The 21,097-nt window shown below is 43.7% G+C and overlaps 1 protein-coding gene across 2 annotated transcripts in view; it reads left to right on the top strand.

Moving 5' to 3' along the window:
* The window catches only part of CALN1 (calneuron 1), a 478,779-nt gene that overhangs the window by 46,912 nt on the left and 410,770 nt on the right, over nt 1-21,097 (top strand). The window contains exon 1 of one of the 2 annotated variants that reach the window (XM_045786140.2): nt 18,758-19,115. The exons of the other annotated variant lie outside the window; for it this stretch is intronic. The gene's annotated coding sequence lies outside the window, so the exon portion shown is untranslated. Of the gene's footprint in view, nt 1-18,757; nt 19,116-21,097 lie in introns of those variants that run through there. 2 annotated transcript variants of the gene reach the window in all.

Genomic DNA, 21,097 nt, shown 5'->3' with positions numbered 1-21,097 from the left:
AAAGGAGCTCTTCTGCCACTAACTTTCCCCTCAATATGCCTAGACACATGTTTATTTCTCTACACTTCTGCCAATATTGGGTGTCGCAAATATTTTTGATTTTTACCTATTGATTGGGCTCAACGTGTTATCTCATTATGGAATTATTTTTAACTACGCTTGCCTGGGCCTCACTTTTGTAAATTTAGATTCAGTTGGTTTGCCACGATTCTCCTTTGCGCATTTAAAAACATTCACAAATCTCGGGGTGCCTGGCTGGCTTAGTTGGTAGAATGAATGACTCTTGATCTCAGGGTTGTGTGTTTGAGCCCCACGTTGGGTGTCGAGGTTACTTTAAAAAAATCTTTAAAAAATTCATATCTCATTCCTGATAATCATGTTATTCAGCTAAGATTGAGAAAGCCTCGATATTTTATTGGGGTGGTAATAGGGTGTCAGCGAATGCTTTTCTCTACCTCTGATTTTCTGCTTTGATCTTTATTTTCTTTATTTCTAACCTCATCCCTCCCTTTCCCAATCAAAGAGCTGGGACACATTGAAATTGACAGTGCGGGGTCACAGGAGGCTCTCTCTCCCCAGCCTCTGGGCTGTCGCCACCCCTCGGCCCCACCCACACCTCCAGATCTCTGCTCTAGCTTGTGGCGAAGGTTGTATTAGGGAGGTTCCTTGGTCCTACAGCACTGTGCTTGTTCCCAAGCTCAGGACACGTGGTCAACCCCCAGGATCCTATTTCATTTTGGTTCTAATTGCCTGGTCTAGCCACTATGCTTCAGCACGTGTAGCTTATAGTTAAGGTTGTCCAAGGTTCAGCTTGGTTTTCATTTTTAATTTTAGTTCCTTCCTTGATTTTTGTAGGTTTCAGGGAGGAGCCTCTAAAAATGTCTACTTACACAGCTGTATTTCCTGGAAATACTTCCTTCCTTTCCTGAGTTAAAAAAAAAAAAAAAAGCTGGAAGAGTTTAGGTTGAAGTGGCCATTTCTTGTTTCGGGCTTTCCCACCCTCCCTAAGGCAACTACGTATAAACAGATCTGTTTCAACATGCACAGATTAAATAAAATGCTCAGAATTTTTTCTTAATTTATAGATTTTAGATAGTATATTTTTGATTCTCTTTTCTTATATTTTGATTTATGTTCCAGTTCTAGATCTTTGATTATCTACTGTATTAGTCAGACTGGGCTAGGCTATGTTTCTAATTCTATCAATTCTGCTGTATGTATTTTGAACATATGTTATTAGGTGCATCCAATTTTGGAAATGTTTTATCTTCTTGGGAGATGACTCTTTTATCATTATGAAATGTCGTTCTTTATTTTAGTAAAACCTCTTTAACTTAAACTTTGCTTTGTTTGGTATTAGTATGCTTGTTCTAGTTTTCTTTCAATTATTTTTTGCATATACTATCCTTTCATGTTCAGAAATCCTTGCCTTCATATTTATTACGTGTTTATTGTAGATAAAATCTCCTTGGACATTTTATATTTATATCTAACAGTCTTTGTCTTGAGATTAGACCACATTTAGCCTGGTAATATGGATTGTGACTACTGATTTTTTGGATTTCAATCTGTAATCTTACTATCTACTTTCTATTCACCTCATTTATTCTATGTTCCCCTTTCACTCCTTCTTTCCTTTTGATGGAATTCATTGTGTTTTTATTATTCCATTTCCATTAATTTATTTTCTGTCACTGTAGACTTGTTTTGCCTGTTCTAGAATTTCATAAGAATGAAATACGGTTGTACCTACTCTTCTGTGTATGGCTTCTTTCACCCAAAATAATGTTTTTGAGATTCAACCATGCTATTGTGGGTATCTAGCTTGTTCCTCTAATGGCTGAGTAATATCGTTGCAGGGCTATTCCATAATTTGTTTATCCAGTTACCTATTGATTAATATTTGTATTGTTTCTAGTTGTTAGCTGTTGTGAAGAAAGGTGCTATGAACACTTGTGTAAAAGTCATATCGTGGACTTTATTTCTCTAAGAAAAATATCTAGAACTGAAATTGCTGAATCATAGGGTCATTGTGTGTTTCACTTCATAAGAAACTGCTAAGCAATTTTTCAAAATTATTGAACTGTTTACATTCCCAGCAGCATTGTATGAGAGCTCTAGTTGCTGTACATTTTTGTCAATACTTGGTATTGTCAGGTGTTTTAATTTTATCCATTCTACTGATCTTGCGGTAGTATTCCTTTGTGGTTTTAATTTGCATTTCCTGATAACTAATGAAGTCAAATATTTTTTCATGTGCTAGTGACCATTTGTATATCTTGTTATCCTAATCATTTATCCATGTAAAGAATTAAGTTGTATATTTTCATTTTATTGAGTTGCAGGATTTCTGGACATATTCTTGATACAAATTCTTTGCCAAATATATATGGCATTATATATATATTATATATCTACATATATAATATATACACAATAAATCTATATTATATATAGATATATGATTTTCCCTGTCTGTGGCTCGTCTTTTCACTTTTTTCAAAAGTGTCTTCTAATGAGCAAAAGATTTTAATTTTGATGCAGTAAAATTATTAATATTTTTCTTTTATTATTTGTGCTTTTTGCATCCTATTTAAGAAATTTCTACTTACTCAAGGTTGCAAAGATTTTTTTCCCTATGTTTTCTTATGAAAGTTTTGTGGCTTTAGCTTTTACATTTAGGTCTATGATCTATTTTGAGTTAATTTCTGTGTATGGGATAAAGTAAGTATCAAAGTTCATTCATTTCCACTTGAAAAAACCAGTTGCCTAGCATGATCTGATGAAAAGGCTGTCTTTTCTGCTTCCGAATTAACTTGGCACTTTTGTCAAAAATCAGTTGAAACAAACTGAGGGCTTCAGAGGGGAGGGGGTGGGGGAGTGGGATAGACTGGTGATGGGTAGTAAGGAGGGCACGTATTGCATGGTGCACTGGGTGTTATACGCAACTAATGAATCATCAAACTTTCCATCAGAAACCAGGGATGTACTGTATGGTGACTAACATAATATAATAAAAAAACATTAAAATAAAAAAAATCAATTGATTACATATGTGTAGATCTATTCCTGATCTATTATGTTCCTGTCCCAGATCCTTGGATCTGTATGTCTATTCTTTGGCCAAAACCACACTCTCTTGGTTAGCTTTATAGTAAGTCTTGAAATCAGGTAGTCCTCTTCCACTTTCTTCTTTTTAAAAGTTGTTTTGGCTATTATCTGTCCTTTGCATTTTTATATAAATTTTAGAACCAGCGTATCAAATTCTGCAGAAAAATATTTCTAGCACCTTTATTCGGGTTATGTTAAACTTATGGATCCATTTCAGGAGAGTTAACATCTTAAAAATATCAAAACTCCAATTCAGGTACATGTTACAGTGCTCCATTTATTTTTGATCTTTAATTTCTCTCAACAGTATTTTGTAGTTTTTAGTACACAGATCTTCCAGTTATGTTGTTCAGCTTCCCTAATATCTCATGTTTTTGATACTATTGCACTATGCTACTATTTTTCAAATTTCATTTTCCAGTTGCTTCTTTGTGGTTTTGATTTTGTATTCTGCGATCTTGCTAAAGTCACTTATTAGTTCCAGTAGCTTTTCTTTTTTTTTTTTTTAAGATTTTATTTATTTATTCAACAGAGATAGACACAGCCATCAAGAGAGGGAACACAAGCAGGGGGAGTGGGAGAGGAAGAAGCAGGCTCATAGCGGAGGAGCCTGATGTGGGGCTCGATCCCGTAACACCGGGATCACGCCCTGAGCCGAAGGCAGATGCTTAACCGCTGTGCCACCCAGGCGCCCCCCAATAGCTTTTCCTATAGATTCTTTAAGATTTTTTATGTATATGATCACGTTGACTTTGAATAAAAGGTTTTGCCCTTTTCTTATCAATCTGTATGCATTTATTTCTTTTCATTAACTTATTTCACTGGCTGGAGCCTCTAACAAATGTTCGATGGTTTCACAAGGACGGATTTTAATCTTTGACCATTGGGGGTTGGTAGCAATACATTTTTTTTTTATAGACCCCCTTTATCAAGTCGAGGAAGTTCCCTTCTGTTCCTATTTATGTGAGAGTTTTCGTGATGAATTGGGCGTTGAATTTTGTCACGTACTTTTTATGTATGCTTTGGGATGATCATGAATTTTTTCTTCTCTGACTATGATTAAATTACACTGATCAATTTTTAAAAATTTCGAACCAACTTTGTATGCCTGGGAAGAACTCCGCTTTGTCAAGATGTATTATTCTTTTTATTCATTGCTCAGTTGAGTTTGGTAATATACGGCTGAGGCTTTTGCATTTATATCCATTTTATTTTCTTGTAACATCTTTATCTGATTTTGTTCAGAGCATAACACTGGTTTCATAAAGTGACTTGACATGTATCACCCTTTATTTTATGAAAGATTTTTATAAGATTGATGTTCATTCTTCATTAAATGTTTGTTAGGTTTCACCAGAGAAGTCTTCTGGGCATAAAGAAATTTGGTTTTGTTTTTGGAATTAGGTTATTAATTATGAATTAAATTTCTTTAAAAGATATAGGACTCTTCAGATTTTCTATCTCTTCTTGGATCTGTTTTGTTAATTTGTGGTTTTCAAGGAATTCTATTTTATTTAGTGGTTGACTTTTTTGGAATAAAGTTATTTATAATATTCCTTTGTTATTTTTAATGTCTTTAGGATCTATAGTAAAGCCCCTTCCAACATGTCTGATTTGGTAATTTGTGTTTTCTCCATACTTTTAAATCAGCTTAGAGTTTCATCAACTTATTGACGTTTTTATTGATTTTTTTCCTCTAGTGTTTGTCCATTTTCTGTTTCATTAATTTCTGCTCTTCTCTTTATTATTTCCTTCCTTCTATTTTATTTGGAGTTAATTTGATGTTCTTTTTACAGCTTCTTAAAGTGGAACTTTAGAAAGTTGGTTTTAAACCCTTTCTCTTTTTCTAAAAAAGCATTTCAAGCTAAAAATTTCCCTCAAGCACTGTTCTAGCTGCATCCCACAAATTTGAACACATTGTGTTTTCATTAGATTTGGTTCGAAATATTTTAAACTTCCTTTGTGATTTATTCTTTGATTTATGCAATATGTGAACTGTATTTTACTCGTAAAATATTTGAGAATTCTCCAGGTGTCTTACTGTTTTTGAGTTCCAATTTATTTCCACTGTAGGCAGAGAATGTTTTCTGTATGAATTCAGTACTTCTAAATTTATCGAGAATTATTCTGTGGCCCAACATATAGTCTATGTTTTATGAACATTCCATGCATGCTTGAAAAGACTGTATCCTGCCATGGTTGATGCAGTGATTTATAAATTTAATTTGGTCAAGTTATTTGCTAGTGTTTGACAATTCTTCTATATCTTTTCATGTTTTCTTCATTACTGAGGGAGGTGTGTTAAAATCTCCTACTGTTTGTGGATTTTCTGTTTTCTTCATCTATTGTACATCATGTGTTTTAAAGATTTATTCTGGTTACATTTGGATTGTTGTATTTTCTTAATGAATTGATCCTTTACCATTATGAATTAACCCTATTTATCTCTGGTGATATTTCTTGTCTGATGATAATACAGCTGCCCCAGCTTTCTTATGATTAATATTTTCATGGTATCTATTTTTCCATCCTTGAACTTTTAGCCTATCTTTGTATGTATTTGTATATTTTAAGTGTCTTTTGGTAGATAGTGTAGAGTTGGGTCTTATTATATTTTATCCAGCCCGATGGTCTCTGCCTTTTAATTGTAACATTAGACTCTTTAGATTCAATGTAATTCACAATATATTTAAATCTACCATCTTGCTGTTTCTTTTCTATTTGTCATAGTCTTTGTTCACTTTTTTCTCTTTCATGCCTTCTTCAGTATTATTTTTCAAATATGCCGTTTTTTCTCTTATATCTGAGATCATTTGCTCTCTTCATGCTCTAGGATTTATAATATGCACCTTCAACATATAGCAGTCTAATGTCAAATAATATCATACTATTTCATGGATAATGTAAGTATCTTATAACGGTATACTTTTATTTCCTCCCTCCTATATTCTGTGGGGTTTTTTTGGTCATATACGTTTTACTTTATACAAGTTCCATAATACATTGGTATTATTATTTTCTTTAATCAGGCAACTATCTTTTAAAGAAACTTTATTTTTTTTAATTTTATTTTTTATTTTTTTTTAAGATTTTATTCATTTATTTGACAGAGAGAGAGACAGCCAGTGAGAGAGGGAACACAAGCAGGGGGAGTGGGAGAGGAAGAAGCAGGCTCCCAGAGGAGAAGGGAGCCTGATGCGGGGCTCGATCAGGACCCTGGGCTCATGCCCTGAGCCGAAGGCAGATGCTTAACGGCTGAGCCACCCAGGCGCCCCTTAAAGAAACTTTTAAAAAACGAGAAAAAAATTGCTTGTGTTCACTCGCATATTTATTCATTTCTAGCTTTATTCATTCCTAAGTTTTGATCTGCTATCATTTTACTTCAGCCTGACAGCTATAAATTCTTTAACTTTTTGTTTACCTAAAAAACTTTTTATTTCACCTTCGCAGTTGAAGAACATTTTCATTGTTGTTGTTTTTATAGCATAGTCAAGGTACTGTCCCATTGTCCTCTGGTTTGCATTATTTCTGAAAAGAAGTTACTCGATTCTTATCTTTGTTCTCTTGCTATGTGTTTTTCCTCTGGATACTTCGAGATTTTCTCTTTCGTACTGGTTTTCAACAAGTTGATTATGATATACCACAGTGTGGTTTTCCTTTTATCCTGCTTAGGGTACATTGAGCCCCTTGGATCTGTGTATTTATAGCTTTTATCAAATTTGAAATATTTTAGCCATTATTTATTCAAATAATTTTTTTCTACCTCACTAACTCTCTATGCACACACACTACAGGTATTAAAATCAAATGTATGTTAGATTGCCTGATATTGTCATACAAGTCACTGAGCTCTATGTTTCTCAGCCATTTTTCTTTCTGTGCTTTGGTTTCTGTTGCTGTGTGTTCAAGTTCATTTTTTCTTTTTCCTACAGCATCTAATCTTATGTTAAGCCCATCGATAACTTTTTATTATTAACTATTATATTTTTCAGCTCTAGAATTTCATTAGCTTCTTAAAGATACTTTTCATTCTTTTCTTTATTGTGTTCATATTTTTCTTTACATCCTTGAACATACTTATGATAGCTGTATGAAAGCCCCTGTCTGCTGATTCCATCATTCCCAGTAGTTTTGCTTCTGTGAATGTTACATCGTAGAATTTCTGGATTTTGCTGTTCTTCTTTAGGAGTTTTGAAATTTATTCGTTAGGCAGATAAGTCACTTGAGAATTAGCTTGACCCTTTTGATGGTTTTTGAAAGCTCTGTTAGGGCAACAGAATAGCCTCTGCCCTGATGCTAGTTTAGTCCAACTACCAAGGTGCACTCTACCTGGAGTCTCTACTGTAATCCCAGGTGTTTTCCCCACTTGGGTTCATCAGAATTCGAATGCTTTCCAGTTCTTTATTACCTGTAGGAATTGTTCAACTTACAGCTCTCCACCTTTGCCTGACCACATGGAATTTGATGCTATCTATGCAAATCTTAGTTTCTTAGTTATTAACCAGGAAACTCAAAATAATCCCTATAAAGATTTTCTCGGCTCTTTATGTGCATAGCTTTCTCTCTTCAGTTCTCTGCTTGACAAATTCCAGCTGCCTAAGCCTCCGTGAACTCTGATCTCTGTCTATTCAAGTCAATGAGGCCACTGTGCTGTGCTTTGCTTTTTTTTCCCCCCCTTTACAATAGTGCAGAAAAAATGCCACCAGCAAAAACCTGGACAATTGAAGGCTCATCTCATTTGTTTCTCTCTCTCTCTCTTATTTTTTAAGATTTATTTATTTGGGGGGGGGAGAGAGAGAGAGAGAGAGAGAGCTCATACACACAGAGGGAGAGGGAGAAGCCCACTCCCCACTGAGCAGTGAGCCGATGCAGGGCTCAAACCCAGGACCCTGGGATCATGACCTGAGATGAAGGCAGATGCTTAACTGCCTAAGCCACCCAGGTGCCCCTGTTTCTCTTCTTATCTGGATCATAGCCCTGCACTGGCTGTCATTCAGTTATTGAAAACAGTGAATTCAAATATTTTGTCTAGCGTTCTAATTAACAGTTGGGGGCAAGTCTGGGACTAGCTCAGAAGCAAAAATTCCTCAGCTCTCTTTTTCATGAGCATTTTCATTGCATTCAGAATTTTCGGTGTACAGTCATTTTCCTTTAGGACTCCAAAGAGTATATCAACGGTTGTGAGTTATAATAACTTTTATCATTTCCATTGAGATGTCATTGGTTGTTCTTTTGAAAGTTGTGCATGCATGCATGTGTGTGTCACAGAGAAAGGAACTGGCTTTCTTTCCCTTTTAAAAAATTTTATTATTGAAATATAGTTGACATACAATGTCATATTAGTTTCAGGTGTATAACAGAGTGACTCAACGATTTTCTGTATTACACGATGCTTACCATAATGCAGTTATGATCTGTCACTATACAACGTTATTACAACATTATTGACTATATTCCCTTTGCAGTACTTTTCATCCTGCGACTTATTTTTTTTTAATTTGAATATAACTGACACACAATGTTACATTAATTTCAGGTGTGTAACATAGTGATTCAGCAAGTTTATACATAATGCTATGCCCACTACAAGTGTAGTTACCATCTGTCAACATACAACACTACTACAATATCATTGATTAGATTCCTTAATGCTGTGTCTTTTATTCTTATGACTTATTCATTCCAAAACTGTAAACCTGTATCTCCCACTCCCCTTCAACAATCTTGCCCATCCTCCTTCCCTTCTCCCCTCTGGCAACCATCAGTTTTATCTCTGTACTTATAGGTTTGATTCTGCTTTTTGTTTATTCATTTTTTAAAAAGATTTATTTATTTTAGAGAGAGAACGAGCAGAGGGTGGGGCAGAGGGAGAGGGACAGGAAGAAGGAGAGAAGCAGAAGCAGACTCCCCACTGAGCATGGAGCCCAATGCAGGCTCGATATCATGACCCTGAGATCATGACCTGAGCTGAAATCAAGAGTCAGATGCTGAACTGACTGAGCCACCCAGGCGCCATGATTTTTTTTTTTTTTTTTTTTTTTTAGATTCCACATATGAGTGAAATCATATGGTATTTGTCTTTCTCAGTCCAACTTACTTCATTTAGATACGGCCACTGTGGAAAACAGTATAGAGGTTTCTCAAAAAATTAAAAATAGAAATACCGTATGATCCAATAATTCCACTACTGGGTATTTATCCAAAGAAAATGAAAACACTAATTCCAAAAGATGTAAGCACCCCTGTGTTTATTGCAGCATTATTTACAATAGCCGAGATATGGAAGCACCCTAAGTGTCCATCATTAGATGAATGGATAAGGAAGATGTGACATGCTCACACACACACACACACACACACACACACACACACACACACACAGTGGAATATTATGCACCCATAAGAAAGGATGAGATCCTGCCATTTGTGACAACATGGATGGACCAAGCGGGTACTATGTTAAGTGAAGTAAGTCAGACTGAGAGAGACTGGTTTCTTTCAATATTTTGTCTTTGGTTTTTGGAAGTCAAATTGTGATTGTCTATATATGGCTTTCTTTGAACAGATCCTGCTTGGAATTTCTAAGATTTCCTAGACCTGTGGCTTAATGTCTTTCTCAGTTTTGGAAAATTCTCAGCCAATACTGCATTTACCCCATTCTTGCTCTCGTTTCCCTTTCAAACGTCAATTATATGTTTGACTATTCACCATGTTCTATGTATCTCTTAAGCTCTTTTCTCTCCTTTCATTCTTTCTTTTCTCCAGTACCACATTTTCTACTGACCTAATTAACAGTTCATTAATCTCTTTTGTTTTGTTGAATCTGCTTTAAGCACATCTATTGCGTTATTGTATTTTTGTTTGGTTCCAGAATTATTATTTAATTATGTTTTAAAAATATATTCTCTTTCTCCCATGGCGAATTTGTCTTATCATTTATTTTCTTGAAACTTTATTTCAAGTTTTAGTGTTTGTTTTATACAACTCCAGTATCTGGATCACCTATATTTTCCTTGTCTGTTTTGTCTTCATTTGGCCCTGTCACCCGCCATGCTTGGCAATTTTTTATTAAATGTCAGATATTACATATGAAATATTATAGTGTCTCTACATGTTCTTCTGTCCCCTCAGAGAGATTCAAATTTTCATTTGGCAGGCAGTTAGAACACATGCAGATCACCTTTTGCTGACCAGTAATTGAGGAAATTTGAAGAGGGATTTGATTCTCTGAAGGCTGTTGGTTTGCCCTTGTCTTCATGAGTGTAGTCTTTCAAGGGCGTCGCCTGAAACCCTGGGCGTTTATCAGTGCCCTTCCTCCTTGGTACGTTGTAAACTCCAATTTTTGTCTTGCACATGTTGTGAGATCCCTGCACTTCCTCTTTCACTGTGAAGTCACTTAGCTGTTGCTGGGTTTCTTTTCTTGACCTTTCACCGTGTGCAGCTTCAAAGGAGGCCTATTTGTTCAGGGGGAAAGTAGATCCGAAGGATGCTTTCACTTTTCTGAGGTTTCGTTTCCTGTGCATTTTGGTCCCTTGGGTCCTAGCTGTCTCAGTAGGGCTGAAACCTGATTATTTTCTCTCTATGCTGTGATACTCTCAAAAATCTCAAAAATCCTTGAGATGTTACTTTCTTTTTGGCCTTTCGGTCCAAAGCTACTTGGAAGTCAGTTGAAATTTTGAAAGGAAAGGCAACAGAGACTGTCAGGTTCACAACAATGCCTCTGCCTTCTCTCTGGGTTCTTGAGTCCTCGCTTGAGTTCTTAGCTTTGATTCCATTCTTTTCTCAAATTTCTTTTTTTTTTTTTAGACAATTTTATTTATTTATTTGAGAAAGAGTGAGAGAGAGAGAGCATGGGGGGGAGGGTCAGAAGGAGAGGGAGAAGCAGACTCCTCACTAATCAGGGAGCCTGATGCAGGGAGCCTGATGCAGGATTTGATCCCAGGACCCTGGGATCATGACCTGAGCCAAAGACAGATACTTAGTGGACTGAGCCACCCAGGTGCCCTTAAATTTCCTGACACAAGTCTTTGAGTATTTTTTTCTCACCTGTTTCATTAGGAAAAGATTTTTTTCTCTTACTTTCATACATGGTAACAACCAACAAATGACTGAATAAACCCCAGGTGACAACATTTTACCTTCTAAGTTTGTTGGTTCATTTTTCTTCTGTGATCTACCATGACTCCTAAAGCCACTCTTGCTTTTTTTTCCTTTGCTGACAACTTGATTTTTCTTAGTTGATAATTCGAATTTGTTTTTATTCTAGATATTAAAAGAATTATCAGCATATGTGTCAATATAATCTCTTTTCAATAATAATCTTGTAATAGAGTAAACTTAGTGTCTTGGTTTTTTTAAGGGCAGAGCATGTGATTCTTTTGTAGTGTAAATATATACTACATACTTATTACTCTGAAAGAAAATAAATAAAATAAAAAAATTAAGCCAATAGTAAAAATATCTTTTGTATAGCATTCATATAATATAGACCTAACAAGTAGAAGGCCCTCTAATATTGATTCCTTAAAGTTAGTCAGGTAACAGATGGTATTACAATTATATTCTGTGTAAATATATTGTGTATATATGGATAAAACATACAAAATTTTCTTCTTCAAAAATTATACCTATATGTTATTTTGCAATTTACTTTTTACCATTTACAACATAATCTGGACTCTTTTCAAGGTAGCAAATTATTCTGGTTGTCTGTTGCCATATAACAAATCACCCTGGGGCGCCTGGGTGCTCAGTCGTTGAGCATCGGAATTAGGCTGAGGGTGTGATCCCGGAGTTCTGGGATCGAGCCCCACATCAAGCTCCTCTGCTGGGAGCCTGCTTCTTCCTCCTCTCCCACTCCCCCTGCTTGTGTTCCCTCTCTTGCTGGCTGTCTCTCTCTCTGTCAAATAAATAAATAAAATCTTTAAAAAAATCACTCAAAAACGAAGTGGCTTAAAACATCAATTTATTGCTACCTCTTCTAGTCTGTGGGTCAGGAATTCAGTGAACAGTTGGGATGGCTTATCCCTGCCCTCAACATCTTGGGCCTCACCTGAGAAGACTGTTACAGCAGGGGCTAGAATAGCTGGAGAGTGTCCAGATCTCCCTCCCTCCCCCTTCCTTCCTTCCCTTCCTCCCTCCTTCCCTCCCTCCCTCCTCCCTCCCTTCCTTCCTTCCTTCCTTCCTTCCCTTCCTCCCTCCTTCTCTCCCTCCCTCCTCCCTTCCTTCCTTCCTTCCTTCCTTCCCTTCCTCCCTCCTTCTCTCCCTCCCTCCTCCCTTCCTTCCTTCCTTCCTTCCTTCCCTTCCTCCCTCCTTCTCTCCCTCCCTCCTCCCTCCCTTCCTTCCTTCCTTCCTTCCCTTCCTCCCTCCTTCTCTCCCTCCCTCCTCCCTTCCTTCCTTCCTTCCTTCCTTCCTTCCTTCCTTCCTTCCTCCCTTCCTTCCTCCCTTCCTTCCTTCCTTCCTTCCTTCCTCCCTCCCTCCCTCCCTCCCTCCCTTCCTTCCTTCCTTCCTTCCTTCCTTCCTTCCTTCCTTCCTCCCTTCCTTCCTCCCTTCCTTCCTTCCTTCCTTCCTTCCTTCCTCCCTCCCTCCCTCCCTCCTTCCCTCCCTCCCTCCCTTCCTTCCTTCCTCCCTCCCTTCCTTCCTTCCTTCCTTCCTTCCTCCCTCCCTCCCTCCCTCCCTCCCTCCCTCCCTTCCTTCCTTCCTTCCTCCCTTCCTTCCTTCCTTCCTTCCTTCCCTTCCTCCCTCCTTCCCTCCCTCCCTCCCTCCCTTCCTTCCTTCCTCCCTCCCTCCCTTCCTTCCTTCCTTCCTTCCTTCCTTCCTTCCTCCCTTCCTTCCTTCCTTCCTTCCTTCCCTTCCTCCCTCCTTCCCTCCCTCCCTCCCTCCCTTCCTTCCTTCCTCCCTCCCTCCCTCCCTTCCTTCCTTCCTTCCTTCCTTCCTTCCTTCCTTCCTTCCTTCCTTCCTTCTTCCTTCCTCTGCCTCTCCCTCCCTCCTTTCACATAGGTTCTCCACACAGCTAGCTTGGGCTGCCTCATCACATGGTAACTGGACTTCTTATAGATTGACTCTGGGAGGCGCCTGGGGGGCTCAGTCCTTAAGCATCTGCCTTTGGCTAAGGGCATGATCCTGGGATCCAGCCCTGCCTGAGGCTCCTCCGCTGGGAGCCTGCTTCTTCCTCCCCCCCTCCTTGTGTTCCCTCTCTCTCACTGGCTGTCTCTCTGTCAAATAAATAAGTAAGTAAGTAAGTAAATAAATAAATAAATAAATCCTTCTAGAGTGACTCTGGGCTCAGAGAAAGTTCCAAGGGACAGGCAATGGAAGCTTCCGGTTTCTTAAGTCCTAGGCCTGGAAACTGGCACAGAATAATCTATTCCATATTCTATTAAAGAAGTAACAGATCCTGTTCAGAATCAAGGGTAGGGAGATGCAGGTCCCACTCTTGAAGAAGAGTGCCAAAGCATTTGTGGCCATATTTAATTCATCGTAGTATAAAATTATTTACATTATTCCTTTTAAAAAAATATTTTATTCATTTATTTGAGAGAGAGAGAGAGAGAGAGAGAGAGAGCATGAGTGGTGGGGAGGGGCCGAGGGAGAAGGAGAAGCAGGCTCCCGGCTGAGCAGGGAGCCCCATGTGGGGTTCGATCCCAGGACCTTGGGATCATGACCTGAGCCCAAGGCAGATGCTTAACCCACTGAGCCACCCAGGCGCCCCTGTTTACATTCTTCCAACATGAAAAATATCCAGAAACGTCTAAAAGCTTCAGAAAGTTTCATCTCCTTGTGGCCTCAGGCTTGGGCTTGAGATCCTGATTTATTTATCTAGAATAGGTTCAGGTGTGGGTGAGGCTCCCTGGAGATCTGTGAGCTCCTCCCTGCTCTCCCCTGAACAGCCGACATACACAAGTGAGGCAGAGATAGAAACGGTAATAGACATCACGCCCAATAAGGGAGGACACGGGAGCTATTTGCTGTAGCAGTCACTGAGCCAAGCAATACTGCAATCCAGCTGGGAACACGTCATCAATTCCTTCATCAGAGCCAGGTCCTACCGCTTGGGAGGGATTCTTGACTCTTGCATTCACCTTTTGGACTCTTGGTTCCACTCTCTAAGTCAATCCATCTTCCATAAGAAAGAACAGCCTGTTTGCAAGTTTGCAGCCTGTTTCCTACCTTGAGAGGATTGGGGATCCAATGGTCTCCTTTCCTTGTGTACTGTCTCTGTCCCTTTTTGTCCCCAGCTAGCATATTTTCTTTAAGTCCTTGAGTGTTCCCTTGAGTCAAATTATAATTCATCCATTAGACAAAAACCAAACTTACATAGTTCTTTAAGAATAGGCCCTTCTCTGTCTTCAGCCCCTGGTGAGGCTGCAGAGAGAGCATGTCTCCAAGATTCTTAAAAGTTCTTCCAGCCTCCTTGCTTCTCCCTCTCCCTCTGTGTGTGTGTGTGTGTGTGTGTGTGTGTGTGTGTGCATGCGTGCGCTCTCTTTCAAATAAAATAAAAAATAAAAATAAAAAGAGCTCTTCCAGACATGCCCTTAAAACTGTGTGAGGTCTCAACAAGGGATCTTATAGCCCCATCCTTCACTTAATCTTTATCCAGAGACCACATTTTATTGCCCTGGATTTGTTAGCTTTTGCCTGGAGATAACTAGAATAAACCAGCATGTCCTGGTCCTTTCTATTGCCTCTAAATTCTACTAGAAAAAAGACTGGTTTCTTCTTTAACTCATCTCTGCTTGGCTTTTTATCATAGGCATCTGAAAAATTCAGTGGGCCCTTTCTAGGTTCTCCTTAGAAATCTCCCTTGTCAGATCCATGAGTTCATTAGGCACGTTCCCAATTGTCACATTATGATAGGCAACAGTTTTGCTCGCCGTCCTACAAGTGCATGACTCAGGTACTCTCTCGTACAAGCTGCAGAAGCTATTTCCTCCGTGTCCTTCATGTTCTCTCCAAGAGCCTTCTTGAGGCCCACGCGGCTTTGGCTAAAACGGTCTTTCAAGGCAATGCTGTCGCCCATCGTTCAATCCCATAGCCAATGTGTTCAGTTTTGGCTACAGGAGGAGTCTGCTTCCAGGTACAAAGTTTATTCCACTTATCTGTTGCTGCCTAACAAACCACTCTAAAACCTCGAGCCACGAGGTAGAAAATGTGTGTTGTAAAGAAGCCAACGCATTCTAAATCCTGTATTTCGATGAAATACATGAAAAGCTTATACGCACCCAAATGATTCATCTTTTTCTGCCTGTTTCTGTTCAGAATACAACAGACCCCTTCCTTACCCTCTACCCCTGGGTGTCTTGGGCACTGAAAGTAAATGTGTTGATTGAAAGTACACTCAAAGAAGGAAAGATAGGGGAAGGCATAAGGTCGAGGCAGGAATGACTTTGGCCATATCAGAAAAAGATGACCAGACGGTAAGGTTGTTATTGTGCAGGTGTCTGTTCTGTCACTCTGAGTCCCAAAGATCGGGGCAGGTGGTAGACCGAACTTAATGTCTATGCCTAGCTTGCTCGTGTGTTATGCTGGGTTGGAGAGAATATTTATGCTAAATCCAGCTACAAATGCAGAAGAAAGGGAAGTCCCTGCCACCTATTTTCTTCTATGTTGCTTTTAGCTTCCATTCTGATAATTGGTATAAAATTTTCTTTGGCATTTTAATAGGAAGGGGCAGACACATTTTGACCCTTCCTAAATATATATTGAATACATCTTGACCCTTAATAAATACATATAAGGTATCAGGGCCTTTGAACCTCCAACTCTCTTAACCGGAAAGTTTTAAAATAGTCATTGTTGGTAAGAACCAGGAAATTGCATTTGGCATGCTCTCCGAAGTCTGCCCCCTGGCTTCTCTAGTTTTTGAGGTCGGCCGAGATTCCTATCTCCAGAAGAAAGATCCTTGATCTTTTCTCCAAGGTAATGTCTTTGGTTCACTGATAATGACAACAGTCAACATTTGCTGAAAACCTCCTTTATGCCTAGAACAGATCGGTGTAACTCCTCCATAAGGGACTGCTTTTCACAAGATCACCTTTAATCTTTACAACAACCGTATCGAATAGATACTGTAATTTAAAAAAAATTTTTTTTATATATTTTTTTTGTTAGTCACCATACAGTACATCCCCGGTTTCCGATGTAAAGTTCGATGATTCATTAGTTGCGTATAACACCCAGTGCACCATGCAATACGTGCCCTCCTTACTACCCATCACCGGCCTACTGTAATTATCCCCATTTTGCAGAGGAGGCCAGGGAGATTTAGAGAGACCACACAACTGGCCCAAGTCCACACGGGCAGTACGTGAGGGCAGAGAACTTGTGCCAGATGAATCCTATTCTGGTTAAATGGCGACCCCTGCATTCTACCAGGAAACTCCATCAGGTGCATGTTGTTAAAATTCAACGAAGTAAATTTGAAGATCTAATTGCCTTTATTAAATGATTCATGAATCAGGCAGTACCCCATCTAGCAAGTAGAGAGGCACTCAGGAGTTGTACTAGATGGAAGGTTCTGTAGATGGAAGGTAGGGGCAAGATAGTTATTAGCAAAGGCAAAGGACTGGGCCAGGTCAGGCCTGCTTTCTGGCCGGGGGTGGGGGGTGGGGTTGTTAGGGGTCTTAGCATGCAGGTGACTTCCTCTTCCTTCAGGGGCTGGAGAGGGCCCAGGTGGTGGGCCATCACTGGCATGGATTGACAAATTCCTGGCCAATCTGTTAAGATTAATTTCTGAGGGAGGTTGAAACTGCACTTAGATTGGGGATGAAGCCTGGGTTTGGCAACTCAGTCTAGATGACACCATTTTGGGCCTGTGGTTTTCTTCTTTTTTTTTTTTTTAAACAGTATATAGACTTGCTGAGGGGCTTTGGTGACCGGTTGCCATGCAGAAAGTGACAAAACAATTGCTTACAGATGCAACAGATTGTTAAAAGATGCAGTTTGCATCCAAACTGAGAGATCACAGGAAGAGATCATACTGGGACCCCACCAACTCTGTTAGTTCATCTAGCCCCTCATGGGACTCTCTGCAAATGACTTCAAAGCACATCTGAATTAAGGACAAAAGCTCAGAAGATAACCTGGGAAGCAGGCCTGGTTCAAGAAAAGATAGTCATAACACAGGGTAAAAATGCTAAATGCCAAAGGCATGGTGCCCGTACTGAATGTTATGAAGACTCAGAGGAACCATGGCCAGGCTGCAAGGGACCCTGATTAACTTGTGTGTCTGGCTGGCAGAATCTGGCCCACATTCCCTTGGCAGCCGCACCAGCCAGCGGAGAGCTGATTGCTGAGCTGTTTGGACCAGAGGCTTATGGCGGTGTTGCCTGCTTTGTTCCTGATTGGTGCGAGAATTTTTATATATACCTTTTCTTTGATTCTGGGAATTGGAGGCATCTGGGCTGGTGAGCAGTCTGTGTGCTACCTAGAGGGGGCAAGAAACTTGCGAGCCTGGAAAGGAGGGTGCCGTAGGGAAAGGCTCCAGCCAGGTGGGTTGTTCCTTCTCCCTTGGCGCACCCTTGGGAAGAGCAGGAAGGCCCTGGAAGGCGGCTGACTCTGTCTACTGGACAGTCTGAGACCCATCTTGGTGTTTTGATTTTTCTCTTTTACTTGACAACACAAACCTTGGTTGCAATGTGTATTCTGTCAGCTGCTGGGCCCAGGCGAGGTGGACTGCTGGGGACTGGAAAGTCGACCCGAGTCTGAGCTAAAAGGTTGCCCTTGAGGCATGGGGCAGACAGAAAACGGGTCTGAGTATGGACCTGGCAGGGGTCAGTACCGGACGGTTGCAGAGTCTTTGAGATTTCGAGCTCACACCTGTGTCCAAACGCCCTCGCCTCTTCATCAAATCCATTCTGTGACCTTGGAAAGAGAAGGGGGGTCCAAACCAGGTGTTCTCAGCCCCCAGGGGAGAGGGATCAGAGGTTGGCGTGTGATGGCCACAGACCTGCCTCCCTAGATAGTGGCAGGGGTGGGCACGCTGGGTCCCCCTGCCGCCCCTGGACCCGGGGCGTCCGCCCGCCCCCCCCCCCCCCGCCCCGGGCGCGGACGCAGGTGTGATTGTGGCCCAAGGGTGTGGGCACCGGGGACGAAGCAGTTAAGGTGGGGGGCGCTTGGGCGAGTTGTCCAATACGGAGAAACAGCAGTTTGCCGGAGTTAACGTGGGCAGCTTCTTTGGGGAAGAAAAGGAGGACCGTCTGCCAAGCTCCAGCTCGCCCCCCGCGTGTGTGCCTGTGTGTGCAGTGCGTGTGTGTGTGTGCGCGAGTGTGAGTGCGCGCGCGCCGAGGCGTTCCTCAGGTTGCGCTGCCTGGAAACCGAGGGAGCCATTGGCGAGGCGAAGGGGTGGGGGTGGGGGCTCCCCGTCCCTCGGAGAAGCCGGGGCGCGGGCGGCCGAGGCGAGCCCTGAACCCCGGCTCTTGGCGCGGGCGAAGGCAGAGCGGGGACGGTGCTGCGGGCGGCCTCCAGGCCCCGGGGAGCCCGCCGGGGAGGAGCTGGGGAGGAGGCCGGAGCTGCATGGAGTTTCTAGGGCGCGCAACTCCGGCGGGGCCTCGGCCACTGGGCTCCGGGGCGCAGCGAGGCAGCCGCGCACATGGGCTGAGCCCGCGCGCCGGGGCTCTGCACGGCCAGCGGGAGCGGGAGGGGTAGAGGAGCGCGCCGTGCCGGGGTGCGGGGCACGCGTCCCCAGACGGGAGCAGAGGACAAGGACAGGGAGGAGCGTGCCCGGATCGCGCTCCGAGCCGACGAGGGGCTCGCGCCGGCCCGGCGCGCGCTTGGGGAGCGGCCCGGGGCGCCGTGGGAGCCGGCGGCAGCGAGGATGCCGGCGCGGGGACGCGGCTGCCGGCTGGGGGTGTGAGCGCCAGGCTGAGCGCTGCCCGCCGGCGCCTGCAGCCGCGCCGCCCCCTCCCTGCGGGCCACGGAGGAAGCCCCCCGCGCCGCGCGGAGGCACCTCGGAACCCGGGCTTCGGGGCAGCGGGCCCGTGCGGCCGGCCCCGGCCCAGCCAGAGGTGAGTGCCGCCGCCCGCTCGCGCCCTCCCGCGCCTCTCGCCCCCGCCTCTCCCCTCCGTCCTCGCCCCTCTCCCGGCGGCGGAGCCCCTGCCCCGGAGCGGGCGGCCGGCCGCGGACAACGCCTCCCATACCTGTTGGCGCGGGTGGAGGGTACGGGGCGGGCTGGGGGACGCCGGAGCCACCTGGCCCTCCCCTGGGGTGGCCGCTGGCTGCCCTCCCGGGGGCGTGGGGCTGGGAAGGGCCGCGGGTGTCCCGCTCGGCTGTCCCGGACTGCGCGGGCTGCAGGCTGGGTGCCGGTCGCCGAGTCCGCGGCGCCGGGGGCTGCTAGGCTGCGCGCCCCCGGCCGCGGGCGCCCGGGCGGCGGGAAGCAAGGGGAGGAGAGGGAGCCACACCGCAGCCCAGGTGGGAGAGCAGGGCGGCTTCCAGGTCTCCAGGAAGCCGGAGTCATGGCGATCCGGAGAGGCGGGACGCAGGATTCCCTCCACCTCCGGCCCCCAGCGCGGGCTGCTCGCCTTCCGGGGCGCACGGCTGGCAAGGTCCGCGGGCCCAGGGGGGCGCGGGGGATAACCCGGGAGGCCTCGGGAGCCCAGCCTGGGACCTGGCCGCTGCTCGGCTGGCCCCCAGGCCCGTAGTAGCTCCCTGAGTCGAGCGCCTGGGCAAAGGGCGGGCTCCGGGTGTCCCGGGCAGTGCGGGTTTACACGGTGCCCCAGCCTCCCCGGACTGGCGCGACGGGGAGTGAACTTCCTCAGACTTGGCCTGAGGGCGCCTAGGCAGCAGCAGGTAGTTCTGAGGCGGGCCTCGGGGCTAGGGCGAGCGGAGGACGCCTCACCCCGACGGGCTGGTGGTGCTGAGCGGGGACCGAGGGCTGCGTTCTGCCTCCCGGGCGCCAGCCACGTGCGCCCTCTGCCCCCACCCGCAGCAGCATTTCCCACTGCTCTTTTTTGCTTTGAGGAGGCGTGTGTGAAGAAGGCGCCTTCCATGCAATTGGTTTGAAGCCCTTAGCCCAGGTGAAAGTGTGACTGCAGTGCCTTGGCTGCCAAGACTGGGGCCATCCCCAGGCCCTGAGTGTGGTTTTCCGCAGAAAAGGAGACTTTCCCGGGGCTCGGGGATCAGCACAAAGTGCGGTGTGTGGAGGTGTTGGGTCGTGCCCACTGAAGTCGGATGAGTGCTCGTAATGATGGCATTCTCGAGTGAACGAGAGCCTTCTCGGCGATAGAGTCGAGGTGACCTTCTCTAGGAAAAATGGGTAGATTTCTGCCCTTTGGATGTCCAGGCACATAGCATTTGTGCAGATGGGAAAACTCCTAACTCTTGAGATTGCCATGTTCTCCTTCTTTAGCTGCTGGCTTTCGGTCAAAAAGATAAACTCTTTTTCAATTCAGGCATCGGAGCTTTGGAAAGGGTTTTAAAGCCATTTGGTGTGAAATTGTCTTGAGGCTAGAGCAGGACTTTTTTTTTTTTTTTTTTAATGGAAGCGGGACTCCAGCTCTTCTCCTTGGCTTGTGGGTGGTTTTTATTTCATCTTTGTGGGATGGAAGGGAGTGTTAGTGGAGTCCCAGTTGTATTTGCTGCTTGTTTAATCTGGGGCTTCGACCCAAATCTAAGGTGGCAATCTGAGCTCTGCTGTGACACTCAGTTTAGGATTCCTTCCCGGAGCTGCGTAACTTTGCTAGTGTCTTCCACAGCTGGTGGCAGCCCCCACGAGCGCCCCATGGATGCCCTGGGCTGTGTCCCCCAGCAGCCTGCCTGGTGGGAGCCCAGCAGCGTGGCCCCCCTTTCCGAGCTCCCTGCAGACGTGTGGGTTTTTCATGGCACTGAGTGCTTGAAGAACGGCTCTGTTTACTGAGAAGCGGGTCTACAACACTGAAGTTGGTTACTGGACGTATCCAAGTGGAGTAATGAAAACAAAACCCTCTGGTAACACAATCCCTAGAATATTTTATTGGAGGAGCGCTAAATCTTCTTAGAATTGTTCACCAAG

This window comes from Ursus americanus, chromosome 2 (assembly GCF_024610735.1).
Source record: "Ursus americanus isolate L20-20 chromosome 2, mUrsAme1.1.p, whole genome shotgun sequence".
NCBI classification, from domain to species: Eukaryota; Metazoa; Chordata; class Mammalia; order Carnivora; family Ursidae; genus Ursus; species Ursus americanus.
The sequence above is the reverse complement of the archived record's forward strand: the minus strand, read 5'-3'. Positions and strand labels throughout refer to the sequence as shown.